This window comes from Uranotaenia lowii, chromosome 3, assembly GCF_029784155.1.
Source record: "Uranotaenia lowii strain MFRU-FL chromosome 3, ASM2978415v1, whole genome shotgun sequence".
Classification (NCBI taxonomy): Eukaryota; Metazoa; Arthropoda; class Insecta; order Diptera; family Culicidae; genus Uranotaenia; species Uranotaenia lowii.
In genome coordinates, this window is record NC_073693.1 from 265,612,087 (window position 1) to 265,628,078 (window position 15,992).

The window sequence follows — 15,992 nt, forward strand, 5'->3', positions numbered from 1 at the left end:
TTGATGGATTCACAATGCCAGCATTGGAAAATATTTTTTCAGGCCTTTTTTCCATCAATCCCATCATGATTGACCATCAGATTTGACGAGGCGCATTTATTTTAAGATACTATTTCATATACATTTTACCTAAAATCTTGACTGGCAGTAGAAAAGACGCTCATTATATGGGTAAAACATTGGTTTTTTAGCTATTAATTTTACCAGATTTATATCTGAATAATGCAATCATCATTCATCAACCATTACGGTTGCTGGAAAAAACAAAAAAAAAACTCCGAGAACTGACAGAACCGAAAAAAACAAAAATTTCTAACATGTTTTATAATAGCTTTTTAAAAGCTTTGGTGACCAATATTGATGACTAACAATGATTGGTCATGATGACGTTCCTAGGATAGGGCCAAATAGCCTAATTTTGGCTTTATTAGAGTCCAGGTGATGTTATAGAATGTACTTTAGCTTTTTATGAAGATTAATGCTATGGTCCAAACGACATTTTGCTGACCATAATAAAGCTTAAATTGTTACTTGGGACGTTTCGTTAACCACGAAACTAGACTTCCGAAGACCATATAAGCGTAACCTAATCAGATCTTCAATCATCGGAGTCGCTGGCAAAATCTGCATCAGCATATCCGATGAGTGGTTCCGATTTAGCGTTTCTGCGGAATACCAACGCCGTATCGGTCGTACCTCGAAGGTATCGCAGAATACGCTTCAGGCCTTGCCTTCAGGCCTTCAGTGCCTATCCGTCGAGCTGGCCTAATATTTGCTCAGTGCGCTAACCGCAGCACAGATATCTGGTCTCGAAGATGTCGCCATATATTGTAGACAACCGATCAATTCTTCGAACGGTTGTTCGGGGATAACCGCACCATCCACCACCACCACCAGCACCACCACCACCAGGTTCGCCCAGCGAACGTTTATGGGTTTACAATCGGTCATATCGAATCATTGCAGAACCTTCTCTACGTATCCTGATTGCGAAATCTTGATGACGCTTTTCGAGAAGCTTCGCTTGATGGTCATCCCCAAGAAGGTCTTGACTTCCAGGAGATCCATCATCTTTTTTTTTATTAGTTGTTCACCCAGGTGATACATCCTTTTTACGGATTGCAATCCAAGGCGAGGCGAGCCACCGCGTCCCCTCAGTTTGCTACTCTGAGTCCATGGGTGCAATTGGTGACTCATGATACTATGTACCCCTACACCATAAAGTCCACCAGGGGCCCCTGGCTATATTTCCAATCCGGACCTGCAACAAAGGCTATACTCATGATGGGAAGACCATACTCGCACAAAGCGCTCCACGGCAATACTCGTTTTTAAACGTCTTACACCAGCAATCGTCATCCACTCTTTGTCACGATTCGCGACTCACGGGTTGGCAGTCCGTGCGCCGCTACTCGTGACTCGAGTCCCACATACGGCCTCTTGCCAGAATTCGAGACGTCTTGACCCGCCTCTCCTCGTGACTCGAAGCCCTCTCACGCTCATCCTCTTGACACAATTTGAGGCGTCTATACTCACCTCTCCTCGTGTCTTGAGGGCCCTCACTCAAACACTCAAATCGTCTCTTGACCCAATTCGAGACGACAACAACTCGCCTCTCCTCGGGTCTGGAGATTACCACACATCCAACTATTTCTCCGTCTCGACTCTTCGAGACTCAACCTGAGGTCCATCCACTGGGCGCCACATGTTACGGCACAAGGCCCCTCTGTCCGTCGTGAGTCGATCGTATCCGCGAATCGGGGCCAGGAACCTCCCCAAAAGGCAGAACGATCAAAACCCGCTCGAACATTTGGTCTTCTCGCATATCGGGGTCGCGACTACCTGATACACGTTACGATTACGACCCTTCCCTCTTGCAACTCAGCACTGGTACCAAGGTACCCAGTCGCACCACGTTTGTGCCACACTCGGCACGCAGCTCGTCGGCGGGCTGGCTGCACCAAATGTGACGTGTACTTCTCTTGGCCGTTCATCTACAGCTGACAAGTCTGTAGACACGTTTCCACTCTGCACCACGGGGAGGTGGAACTACGTCGCAGAGCAAGGAAATCCTTCATCTGGAACAACCTTCCAAGCTCGGTCTTGATCCAGATAACCTCTGGAACGAATTTTACGGCAATCATTATGTCATTCAGGTACAGGATGAGGGTAAGTCCTCGCTTGCAGGATCGGTTAACGCAGCAGTCACTCTTCAACGGATCGAAACCAAGCTTTCTTATCTCGTCGTCGAATCGCTGGTTCTAAGCACGACACGCTTGCTTCAAGCCGTACAGGCTTTTCTGTAATCGAACCCTTGATTTCATCGTTTGGCAACTGCCTGGAGATAACTTCTTTTAAATTTTCATTTAGGAATGCAGATTTCACGTCCATCTGATGAACGACCATGTCGAATTCGTTCGCCAACGTCAAGACGGCTCGGATACTCTCCATCTTGGCAACCAGTGCATAGGTGTCCCAGTAAAAAGTTAAACCCTGGTCTTTGAGAACATACTATGACGACCAATCGAGCCTTGCAGCGACCATTATCCTTTACGGTGAACACCCACTTGGACAGGATGGGTTTCCTGTGACCCGGTGGCAAGCTAACCGCTTCCCAAGTCTTGTTCTCCTTGAGGGCTGTCATCTCCTCGTCGATGGCGACCATCCAGGAATCCCAATAGTCCCGGCGCTTCAGCTCAGTGATTTTCTGAGGTAGCTCTTCATCAAAAACAGCGGCTACGTTAGCCACGTAGCTCTATGCAGTTTCTCTTGTTCGCTGACTTCTTCTCAGGGCTGGTTCAGGGGTGACAGAATCCTGGTCATCATCGTCCGAGAATTCCACGCTGCTCTCGTAGTCGCTTTCGCCTTGATCGTCAACAACCACACTGTTAATCACAGTGTGATCGGGATCAGTAGGCACATCGGCTAACCGCTCAGATGTTTTTCTGTTGTTGGCACTTCGGCTGACCGATCGAATGTGTTTTCAAGTGCACGCACATCGACTGGCTGCTCGGATGTGGACTGTTGTTCTGGCTCATACACATCGACTAACCGCTCAAATGTGATGGCCTCTGGTGGGTCTTCGACAGGCCTTCTCTGGCGCTGCATCGCCACGCACTGGTTCCAAAACGCTGGTTTCATCGAAGACCACGTTGCGGTGAATATTGATGGATCGGCTCGAACCATTCCGAAGCCGATATTCGTTATTCGCGTAACCCACGAATACCAGACGTTTCGATTTCGGATCAAACTTCTGCCGCCTTTCTTTGGGAATCTGTGCGTACGCAGGACAACCGAAAATGCGCAGGTTGCTCAGCTTTGGCCTCCGACCGTATCACATCTCGAAAGGTGTCTTGTTTACAACAAGACCTCTTTCTGGTGATCTGTATGTGAGGTTCGCAGCGCACAGAGCAGCTTTGTCCCACATCGTCTTCGACAATCCGCTATCATGGATCATCGCTCTGGTCTTCAGCTCGCTGACGCCGTTCTGCAGCGGAGTATACGGGACCATATGTGTTATCTGAACTCCTTCCTCACAACAATGTCTTTGAAATTCTTTACTAACGTATTCACGCCCGTTGTCGCATCGCAGCTTGCACAACTTTTGATCGACGTGTGCAGTTGCCATAGCCTCGTACTGCTTGAAGCGCTCGAACACCTCGCTCACCTCAGATAAACAGTCATGAATTGGGTGAAGTCTTGCGAGCGATGAGAACTGGCTGATTTTCCGATGACTCTGAGAATATTCAAAAGATCGCTCGGTAAAAATCGGTCGAAAGGGTAGGTTGAATTCGTGTGCGACTAACCGTTCGTCCCAACTATCTCATCCTTCAAAACTTGGGTACAGTCTTCCAGCAGGCCAGGACCAGCTAACGTATGCTGGCCATAGCGCATAGCCAAAGCATGAGAGTAACCCTCTCGGCTATCAGTTCCATCCAAATCTTCCGGAGTGGATCATCCGACCATTGCGCTGAACCATTCGGGTTGTGGATCCTAGAACTCATCCTGACCGTCGGACGTGAGCTCACGCTAGCTAACCGCAGCGTGGCTCGTGACGGCATCCAGAGTAACCCTCTCGATTCGTGAACCTTTCCGAGCTCGATCGCTGGCGGTACCTCCTGGCTGGCCGAGGACATCTCGCTGCTTGGTCTGTAGTTGGTCCCTCTGGGCCTCTCTTGGTGGTCCTCTGGCTGCTGGCTGCTCCACTTGCTAACCGCAAGTGAAAAACTTGGGAGTATCCTTCTCGAACTAACTCAAAAATTTCCGGCCGGCAATTGAAAACAGTTTGTATTGCCAGACGGCCAATGAAGAACGTTTTTGGTAATGGGCGATGGCACAAAATCTATGACAATAAACCTTCGTTTGCTAACCGACTCAGATGGTACACTGGGTAAGACATCAAACTGGCAAGCCGAGATGAGATGTGTTGCCGTGAGTTCGATTCTCACTATATTTTTTTCGGTATGAATTATTCAACTAAATGGAAATCCTATAATATATTTCTTGTGTCGGTTAAATGCAGTAGTCATGCATCCTTTTGCGTGGAAGGTCGAGTCTTTAATTCCAGTAGTGCTTTTCCAATTTTACCAACTTTGGTACAGTACTCTTTTCAGCGCACTTGCGGCACAGATATTTGCTAAATAGGTATTGGACTTTCGCAACCTCTTCTATAAGTGTATAGGTTATCGTTGACCTGCAAGATGTTATAGTTTCAACAGCTAGTCGATTTTAATCTCCGTGTAGTTGAGCTAAGTTTTTCGCAATTATTGCCAACTAGCTGATTTTACCCGGCCTTGCTCGGGTTCACAAAAAATATATATCGAAATGAGTCGTTTGACTTTTTGAATTTTTGAAAGCTTTTTGTTCATCATTATAACAAATTGGACCATGCTTGGCCATATGAGCTTTGTAAGTTTTGTTAGTCTTCTTAAAGTTTTAATTGGGATTATTAGCAAAGTTTACCGTTTTCATAATATTGAATAACTAATAGTATTTAGATTTGCTAATAGAAATTTGAAATAATTTCCCTTGAATTCTTATCCATTCTATCACCAAAAACATGTCAATCTAAGGTTGCCAGGTTGCCCGGATTCATCCGGATTTGCTAGAACATTAAAATCAAAATTTGAGGTAAGGCTCGGTTTCCCGGATGTTGTTGCAAAAAGCCCGGATTTTGCCCAGATTTATTCACATCATTTTTAAAACGTAACAAAATCTGCGATTTTATAATTATTATAATTTTTCAAAGAAGTTTTAAATTGCAAGTTTTAGAAATAATCATGACCCGTGTTTGGAAGCATAACATACAATTTAAAATCTGCTGATGTGGTTTGTTGAAAAAAAAAATATTGCAAGTATATTTTTCGTTATTTTTACTGAATAATTCCGCGGTTTTGACCAAGTTTGCCCGGATATTGCCTGTTTGCACATTTAGAAATGAAATGCTAGATTTGGCCAGGTTTTTCTATAAAATTGTCTGGATTTGTCCGGTCCCGATACGGCAATTCTGGCAACCTAATTTTACACTTACCATTTTTTAGGAAGCTTTTTTTTTATCAAATGATAACATTTTTTTTATCTTTTCTATGGGTTATGTGAAAATCCCATCTATTAAGCTTGTAAACAAATGTTATCCCCGCAGAATGGAATACCCATTCAAGTTTTATTTTGTACTTAGAAATTTCTAAATAGATTTCCGCTGAAACCTCTGCATGTTTTCAATGTGCTTTTTAAGTTTTCTTATAATTGAATGGTAGAATTGAACATATCTATGATCAATAATTACTTAAAATTTAAAAATTTACAAATGAAATTGAATTGTACTAAACTAAAAACTTCAGATTAAATTACTAAAAGTCTCGTGCGTTGGATTTGGTTTTAATTTTTTGAATAAAACGAACGTTTAATTGTCTAATTTCTATTGTAAATTAAATTCCTACGCGGCAATCAAAATGTTGATATCGCAGCCTTGAACCTAGAACCCTCAGTTTTATTAATTGTTTCCCTATGAGGAGTTCCGAAAATATGAAAACGGATGGTTCCCAAAAGCTGTAACATTAGTTTTCAGTCCAAATAGTTATTCAACTGAAGAAGTCAATTCATAATGAACATGAATTAATGTATCCACACTATACACACTGCAGTAGATTCTCAACCACTGTTCTTCTCAATATATTTCTAACAGGCCAGTAGTTTTTTTTATCCTAAATGAAGGCTTATTATTGCAATCAAATGCCTCGCACCGGTACCACGTGCTTTGAACAGTAGAAGGAAAAAACACCCGCCAGAATTTCTCCTTTCATTTTTTTAATGCTCAGCAAGCTTTGATGTGCTTTCCAGTATACGTGAACTTTGGATGGTCGTTTCTAATGCCTGGCCCATGGTGATGGTGAAAACAATCCCGCCAAAGGAAACGAAAATCGGTTGACAAATGGGTGCCATGACTTTTAGTTCGTGGGAATAAAAACGTAAGTTGTATGGGAGGGTCCCTTTTCTTAGGTGGGAGGGGCTCAGAACTATTACTAAAACCTTACCCTGGTTCAACTACATCTCTGTACCAAATTTCAGGCTGATCGGTTCAGCGGTGTGGATTTCTATAAGGTGCATACAAACAAACAAACATATATAGTCCAACTCATCTTTATATATTAGATTGTTGGAAGTATTTCAAGCAAAAAACTTTAACGGAACCCTCTAAAAAGTCATGGAAACCTTTTAACTTTCCTAAAACTTTCGACCAGCCGTGTTGCATCGACCTCGTAAATCTGTTCTTCCTTTCCCATTCTCCATTCTAATGCAGTTCTATCGTATTCCCACTGAAAGTGTTTTTCAGTCACAGGTCTACTTTCGGTCTACTTTCGGTTGTTTACAATGACCAGTCCCAAGTAGCTCATCAACCAGATTCATCCGGAACTGACATCGGACACAGATACAATAAAACGCAGTCGGTGCCTTAAAATCGGTTTTGGTGTCATCCAGATAACGAAATTCTCCTGCGGTCGGTCGGTCCGGGATGCATGGTGGGGCTTTATTTTGTATGGCTTTTTTTTCGTTAGGTGTATCGTTTATTGGGCCCTGAAGGCAAAAGAAAACGGACCGTCTTTATCACACCAAATTATAAGTGAACTGAAAATGCAAAGCATTTGATATCAAGCAGCACAAATGGTCCCCAGTGTATGTGGGTATGTGTTATCGATTCGAAGACGAAATTCGGGCTTGATCAACGGAGAAGTTCTGGCCAAGTGTCGTGTTCAGTCAGTTTCGTCGGGGAATCCAATCGATATCGGCGATTTTGGGTCGTTCCATAATTCGGTCCGTCGGCCCACGTGTGCGGATTGTCGAGTTTTTGTTTTCATGGGAGTGGTTTTCAACGGTACCAGATATGATTGAATTAAATTGACCTTAATTAATGGCAATTAAAAATTGTGTCAATAGCTAAAACGTGATGATTGATTAATCGGACATCGATTCCGGTAATTGTTGGACTGATACAAAAACTCAATAAAGTTCGAAGACAAGAGTGCTAGAAATTTTAATCCCAATTGTGATTAACGGAACCATTAACAAAATTTATGGGGAATTTTTTCAGCTACATCATTATCATTTTTTATACAATCCTAATTTAGTGCACAACATATAAAATGTGTTTTGTTTTGTTAAGTGAGGAATAGGAATTCAATTTAAGTTTGAAATTTGGTCTACCATACTCAATATAAAAAGCCATACACCGTCTTAGCCGATTTAGTCATTGGAGTTAAAGTGTAAATTTGGAAAAATATTCCGACTTGTGTTGAGTTTAAGCCATACATTACAAAGTTAATAAATATTTATTGTCAAATAAAAAGGTATCCCACATCAAACTGCATAACAGATAAAACGTTATTAAGACAGTTTCAAATGAAATTATTGATGAAAATCCGTTCAAAAGTATTGTAGCTGGTTCCAAAACTATAAACCTTTTCTTTTTATTTAATTTAAGTACTAGCTATACACCTACCTGTTAGTTAATGGTGTGAATAAAATATTTAGATATATTTTAACCATTACGAAATATCATAAAAAATGCAAGAAAAAACATTGGTAAATAGTTTTGTATGGTTTCACTCCGTAGATTCCTGAGCTAAGCATAAGGATTCCACTTAGATCTGTACTCATTCGCTTGAAGGTCCTACACAGAATAAATTTTTGACTATTACGTGTCACTGAAACTGCAACCTGTAAAATAAATCAACCTGTAATTAACAAAACCTGTAATTTTAAATGGTTTTCCTTGAAAGTTAACTAAGATTTATTTACTATTACAGCAAATGTCCTGTAAAAAAGTTGTACATTAAAAATTAAATGTCACGTAATTTGTTTTTCGATCTGCAAAATAACGGTTAATGTCCTGCTGCTTTTTGTTACAGGACATTTGCGTAGTTTTACAGGAAATAGTTTTTGCTGTGTCACTTCTAATAAAACAACCATTCAACAACATTCGGACCCCTTATTTTCTAACGAGTTGTTTGCCAACGTCTCGTTGAAATAGTTTCTGCACAATAAATTCACACTTTTGCTCTTTGATTAATCCTTTTTTTTTTCAAAATACAGAAAAAATACATTGTAGACTATAGGTACACTTTCAGCAAATTTTCAACCGAAAATACCCAATGGGTAATTTATTACGGCTTTAAAAGTGGTGAATTCTGATGTGGGACACCCTTTCCGTATGAAGCTACTACAAATGATCTTTCGTTGATCATAAAATATGCAATCTACAGGATTTCTGTCTGTCTGTTCCCTTCCCCTTATTTGCGGTAAACTTGGCAGGGAGGAGTATTGGAAGCCAGGGAAGGTTTCATTATGATTTAAGAACCCTTTAAGAAATTTGGCATGGGAGGGAATTTGGGTAAGAGAAATGTTTTTTTTTAATATTTGACGCCCCTTTCTTTTTATAGAGAGGAAAAAGGAAAATGAGATGGAGATTTCTTCATGCTTTTTCACATAACTGAAAAACCAATCAAGCAAATGGAACCATTTTAGCATGGGATAGTATTAGGGAACGAGAAATATTCCAATGAGTATTTGTCGACCCTCCCTTCTTCCAGTGTGGGTAGATAAGAAGAGGATAGAGAATTTCCTTACTGTTTTTTTAACATGTAAGGGAAACTAGTCGAGCAAATGGAACCAAGTTTGATATGCGATATTTGAGATTCCTTCCTCTTTCCAATGGGGAAATTAGAATTGGGAGGGGGGCTTCCATACATTTTTTTTGTATCACTGTAGTACAAATCGAGCATATGGAAACCAATATGTCATGGGAGGGTACTAGGGTACGAGTAATATATCTTTGATTATTTGAGACACCTCCTCTCTTCCATTGGAGTGAGGATCCCATACAATTTTTATATAACATTACTCTAGAACTATTCGAACAAGAACAACCAAATTTGGCATGAAAGGTTCTTGAGTACGAAAAAAGTTTCTATTGATATTTGGTACCACTCTCTCCTTTCTGTGGGGAGAGAGGAAATGGGAGGGGGCTCCCTTACTGTTTTTCATTATTTCAGAACCAATCGAGCTAATAGAACTAAATTTGGCATGGGGAGAAGAGTTTGTGGTTTTACAAATTTTTTTTTAATTTCGACAGCCCTGTAGTCTAAAAAGGTATTTTTGGACAAACGAACGACATAATTTTTCAGATTTTTAAGATGAGATTTAGTGGTTTGATTTTAATTATCTACGAAAAAATGTAAAAATTTTTTCGGAGAAGGTCTCTTTTTGGGTTTTTTCTTGAAGATTTTGTTCTCACGTTATGCAAATGAAATAGCAATATTTTGAGCATACTAGAAAAATCTCTGGCTACAACTTTGTTCCAGACTGCAAAGCGGTAGGAGAAGCGACAAAATAGTTATACCGCTCCAATCAGAGCATACAATTTTTCATGAAAAGAAACTAGCAACACTGACAGGTTGCCCGTTCAATTTTCAGAAATATTATTTTAACAAGCAAGTGGCATTTTCGAAAAAGTTTCCGTTTTGATAAAAATTTCAAATCAAACCCCGTTTTTGAAAATCTAAAAAACTTGCGACACGAACCAAATTTGATATGAGAGGGTTTTTAGATTTAAAAAATGTGTATGATTATAAGAAACGGGGGAAAAGGGGGATTGGTAGATTCATTTCACTCGATTCAATAGAATTTTTTGTCTCAGACTTTGCGGTAGCTAGAATAAGAATCTTCCAGGTATCGTTAACTTGATATTTTGGCCAGTTCGAAGTTTTGTATCAATAAGATGGCATAGCCAATTTACGTTTGAAACGGTAATAGATTTTTGTCTATAAGAGCAAGTTGAAAGTTAACATGTGGTGAAAAAAACATGTCTAAGAAATATACTCTCCTTAGCATCCGAATGCTTTAATTTTTTTTTTTTAATTTTCGAACTAAACTGTACAACTAGGAAAAACTGACCTGAAACGAAAAATGAAGAAAGCAAAACCTTGTTCAATGTTTTTGCTAGGTTTTCACGAAAAAAAAAAATTAATACCACTCACCAGAAAAACAAATCCTCCTGAGACCCGCAATCCTAACTTTTCGATGTGTATAATGCGGAATGTTACATTGCTGTTTGTGATATTACACTAAAAGCAAAGACTTGCTAAAATGGTAAAAATAGAAATGATGTATTTATAAAACGAAAATCATGAATAATCGGTTGGTTTACATATTCTAAAATTACATCGGCCAACGTTACATTTATTTTTGCTATGTAGGTTTTGACATAGTAAAAGAACTAATGAAGCATCAAAAACAGAGTAAAAGTTTCAGATCTTGAAAAACAAATTTAGACATAAAGTATCAGTAAATAATATGAAATCATCGTTGTGTTGCATTTTATAACTCCAGCTGCAACCCTCATTTTTAAGTTTAAAACTTCTGAATTTTGTTGAAATTTGATTTAATATTATGCCTACAAAGAAAATTAAATTTAAATTTATTTTACAACTTTTTTTTTATTTTTTTGAAGGTGACCCGTTGTACGGTCAGGAAGTATGTCATAAAAATCGCTAAGATTTTCCCGAACAAAATTTTCATGTTTTGGAGTGGGTGGTTCAAAACTTTTGGCCAGGAGTATGTTTTAACACTCCAAAGCCGTTCGGGTCAATATGACCCGAAGAGCAGATTCAAAGCATTAGAATCATCATAAGTATACTTAGGAACCGAGATTTTTTAGAGATCAAATACGTTCTACGAAAATAATAATCAAATTAACGAGAAAAAACTAAAATGTTCATTGGACCTCCACATATTTATACATCGTCGGATAGATGTATTCTTGATAATTCCAGAAATCGAAGAAGCACTCAAATACTGCAAGGTTTTCAGAAATTATAAGCAATTTAAAAATAAAATTGTTTTCTGGGACTTTTTTCTTTCTGAATCAACTACAGACAACCTGATAGAACAAGTTCACTTCATTTTAAAATATTTAGAAACTAAAATAAATTACCTACACAATGAATCTAACATCATAAAAATCGGTCAGCATTTGCGGCTACGGGATTAACAACAAATTACAAGTCAAATTTCCCTGAAACGCATATTTTGCGAACAGCTTTGGAAGGTTAATTACAGACCCCACTCGTTTTTGGCAACATTCGATTTTGGCAACATTTGATTTTGGCAACATCCGATTTTGCCACATATCCCAAAATCGAACAGTTTTTAGAAGCAGCAATACCTTTTAGTTTTCGCTATAACAGGACCAATATAAATAAAACAAACACCAGAAATACGTTTTCACGTTCTGAAATGGTGATAAAATACAACAAAAAAACAAAAGTTTTTTTTTAATATTTATAAAGTATTCAAAAAATACAAGAAGATGAAAAGTTTAAAACAAATGATTAAAAATTATAAATTTAAACTTAAAAAATGATGAAGAATGACAAAAACGGCAAATATGACAAAAAAACAAAGATTATAAACAAAACATGAGTAGTAAAAATGCATTAAAAATATAAGTTAAATATAATAAAAAAAAATTCAAAAAGTTAAAAATTGCCTAACAATAACGATAATCATATTAAAAATAGTTATTTTGAAAAAATAAGGGAAAAAAATGTCGTGCAGGTTGCCAAAAACGAATGGGGTTTGTATATGAAAACACATATTTACGGTGTTAAAGCTTAGTTTTAAATCAATATCTACAACTTCTTTTAACTCCTTGGTTTATGTCACAAACAACGTAGGACCCTACCAACCAATAGACGATCACGTCCAATGAATTTAACAAAATGGAACAATTATTTCAAAACAAAATTTAACCATCAAATTACATTACCTTGATTAAAAATTCAACCTCAGATGACAAAATCAATACTTGAACAGATTTTTGCTTCGAAAATTTACCCAAATCCAATTTCAAAAGTAATGAAGTTTTGAATAAAATGTGGAATAATATTAATTATAATTAAAAATTTGGATTTTTTAGATTCTTCAAACATAAGTTTTTAAGATAATTTTTTAATTTTGCGTTTAAGGTGTTGTTTTCATAAAGTACATAAAAAGTGGCATGAAATGTCTTTTGAATAAAATTTTTGGCTTCTGATAGACTTTTATTCATCTAAGTTGGACATAAACAACTTTTCAGTTAACGGAACATTCTTTCAAAATCAATCAAAACTAGTAAAAATTATTTTATAGTTATTAATTCCATGGATCTAAAGCGCTAAAGCTCTCTCTTTTGAAATATATTGTCTGAATATTGATCCTTAAGATGAGACTTATTTTTAAATATGATTGTTTTGTAAACGTTGTATCAATTACAAATCTGACATTGAGTTACCAAATTTAAGTTTTTTTTTAATTTTATGTAGGATATAAATTCAATTTTGCAAGATTTTTCTTAATATTGAATAGTTGTAAAAAAGTAGTATTCTACTTTACATTTAGAATGCCGAAATAACAGAACAATAATTTGTTCCACATATTAAAAATCAGTTCGATTATTATTTCGTACTTGAAACTCTTGAACAAATCTGAGACATTCAATTACATTTTATAATTTCTATCTTATTTTCGACTATTCTAAAAAAAAAAATTGATTATAAATGAGTGAGAGTTGAATCAAAGATAAAAAAAAACATACAATTCGTTTTTTTTTTGCCGGTTTTTTTTCGATTTTATCACGGTCAAAAAAAAATTCACCGTGAATATGGCGAAACCGTGAATTTGGCGAAACTAAAAATTGATGTAGAAAAAAGTATTTTTACTGTCTTTTATCAATAATTTATAATATTTTCAGTAGTGGAAACGTTCTGTATCAATAAATTTAGATCATAAGGCGTAATTATCAAAGATTACTAAACAAAAAGGATCGTTTTCAGTTCTAATTATTCTTCTCTAAAGCAAATTTTTCAGCTTTTTCTTGAAATAAAACCATGTTGTATTTCCATTTGATAGTCTACATCTAATTAAAGTGAATTATTTTGTTTTGATGGAAATTTAACAGTCGTTATCTCTTATTTCGATTTTGAAAAAAAGTTAAAAAAAATTAGCATCAAAAAATTTTTTTCTGCTTATTTAAAATTTCAATATTTTAATCTTAACACCTTTGATGAACTAAAGAGTATATTTATTCGAAAAATATTTTAAAATTTGCTCAACTTAGACTTTTTCAGTGTGTTTCTCGGAATTTGCTTTATGGGCAGATAATCTTTTGTCTTTATATGTAGAAAAACAGAAATCTTAGTCATACTTTGAGACAAAGCTAGCAGAATTTCATTTTATTTTTCCAAAATTATCCATACAGACAATACTAAAGGCTATCCAATAAGGATTACACACGCCACCCTTTAAAATAAACAAGTTCAACAAAGAAATCAGAGACACTTATCTCTTTTCAAAAAAGGTTAAATTCACCCACATTTTTATATGATTCGCATAACCAAAAAAGTTAAAATTTTTAAAGCGACTAACCAACCCAAGTAACAACACTAGCATCAGCGTGACGTTAAAATACTTGTGTCGATTATTACAAGCGTTTTTAAAATCCAAATGACGATTTTAAACACTACACAGATAAAATAAGCAGTTCAATGGCATTTTCATATTATTGGATACCTATATACTATAACATAAATCATAAAAAATATCATAAACAAAGACGCTCTATGCTTTTGAATGAAAATTAAGGACCTGGTAATGGTTTCTGAATGATTCCTTAAAAATCGTGATAAAATCGAAACAATAACCGTGATAAAATCGAGCGTGAATTTGGCGAGTATTGATAAAATCGAATAGTGATAAAATCGAGAAACTACTGTAGTTTGATTTTTTGTTGACAAATTTCCTAACAGGGACTGATAAGAAGTCGGAATCTTTTAAAAGCAATGGAGATGAAGTTTCACTGTAAAGGAAATTTCGTGTTTTATGATTATTTTAAAGTATGCAATTATTTATCATTAAGGGGAGATTGGAGATACTTGGTCCCGTTTTCTCATTTTCATCATATCTTTCTGGGAAAATTTAGCAACTCGCCGTCTTAAAGATTTTCTGACAGCGATAAATTTTAACTCTATATGCTCCCAAAACTAGACAGATACATAATTTTGTAGATAAACTAGAAGCATTTTCGTGAGAATTAAAAAAAGTGTATTTTTCAATTTACAGGAGACTTGATCCTTTACTAAAGGAGACGTGATCCTTAATTCAAGGTGCCCTGATCTCAGGCAAAAATTTAGTAAAATCCGAAGATAAATGGTTCGTTGACTATATTTTGCCATATTAGTTCTCGTTTCTCAGTTTATAAGCATCAGAAAAAAGAAAATTCTAAAAGTTTGTCTACTACCCAAAAATCATTGCATAATTTAAGGCGCAATTTTCTATTTTTTAGGTAAATGCAGTATTTTTAGTCCTTTTTAACGGATAATTACTGGATAAACATTAGTTATAGGACAGATATTGGTTATTCCATGATAACCAATGATCATGATCCATTCATTAGAAAAATATATCTTTAACGACTCTAGGCATCAATTTTACACTTAACATAGATTTTGGAAATTTTTTTGTTAAAAAAATGTGAGTAATCTATTGTTTTGAAAATATGACATCATAAAGTTCATATTATACTATAACGATTGACATATTGGAATATATATTTTTATTATAATTTTATCATGTGGGAAACATTATGAAGTTATAAAAGTTATAAAAAGATCTTCAAATCACATTTTGTTTAATTTTTCGAACAAAGTTCAATAACTAGAAAAATAATATTTTGAAAATTTGTTGAGATAACACCGTTTTTGTTTTGTTCTATTTGGCACATTTCTTTAGAACATTTGATATTTGCAAGACATTCCTGTTTTAAGATATAGCGAAGGAACCAAGTATCCCCAGGGATCAAGTATCCTCACTTCAGTAGGGAGTGTTAAAATCTATGTGGAGATGAATAAACAAAAACTTAAAGAACTTTTCAAAATATTTGTATAATGATTGCTTGAAACGTAAAAATTGATTTAATTCTACCTAGAGTATAAAGTTTTAGAAATTTGAGTAACTTTTGAATTTTCTAATGCACATCACAACGGTTTAAAAAAATATGTAGGTACATCATTAAAATTTTGAGAGATTGAGACTACAATTCTAGAATTTCAAGCAACAGTGTTATTTTATGAATTTATTACTTATGAAACGTTGATGACCTTCTAAGACATTATCAGATATTTTTTGATTATTTAGCTCTTCACTTTCGAATGTGATTCGTTACACAAATTTTGAACGAATCACTCAAATCAATTTAACGTCCTCTGAATCAAATGGATAGAATTTCTATCATAGTGCTTCAATGTTTCTTAAAAGGTTGTCCATACTTGAAACTGTATTTCAAGCAAATTTCAGATTTTTTAAATTGTGTTCTAATAATTTCTTGTTTGATCGAAAAATAAAATTTATTGAAAAAATATGGAAAAAACGCCTCACAAAAGTTTAAAAGTGGGATTTCTCAA

At 36.1% G+C, this 15,992-nt stretch overlaps 1 protein-coding gene across 16 annotated transcripts in view; it reads left to right on the plus strand.

The window, feature by feature from the left end:
* Nucleotides 1-15,992, plus strand: part of LOC129751152 (TLD domain-containing protein 2) — a 637,530-nt gene that overhangs the window by 394,906 nt on the left and 226,632 nt on the right. The gene's annotated exons all lie outside the window — the stretch shown is intronic.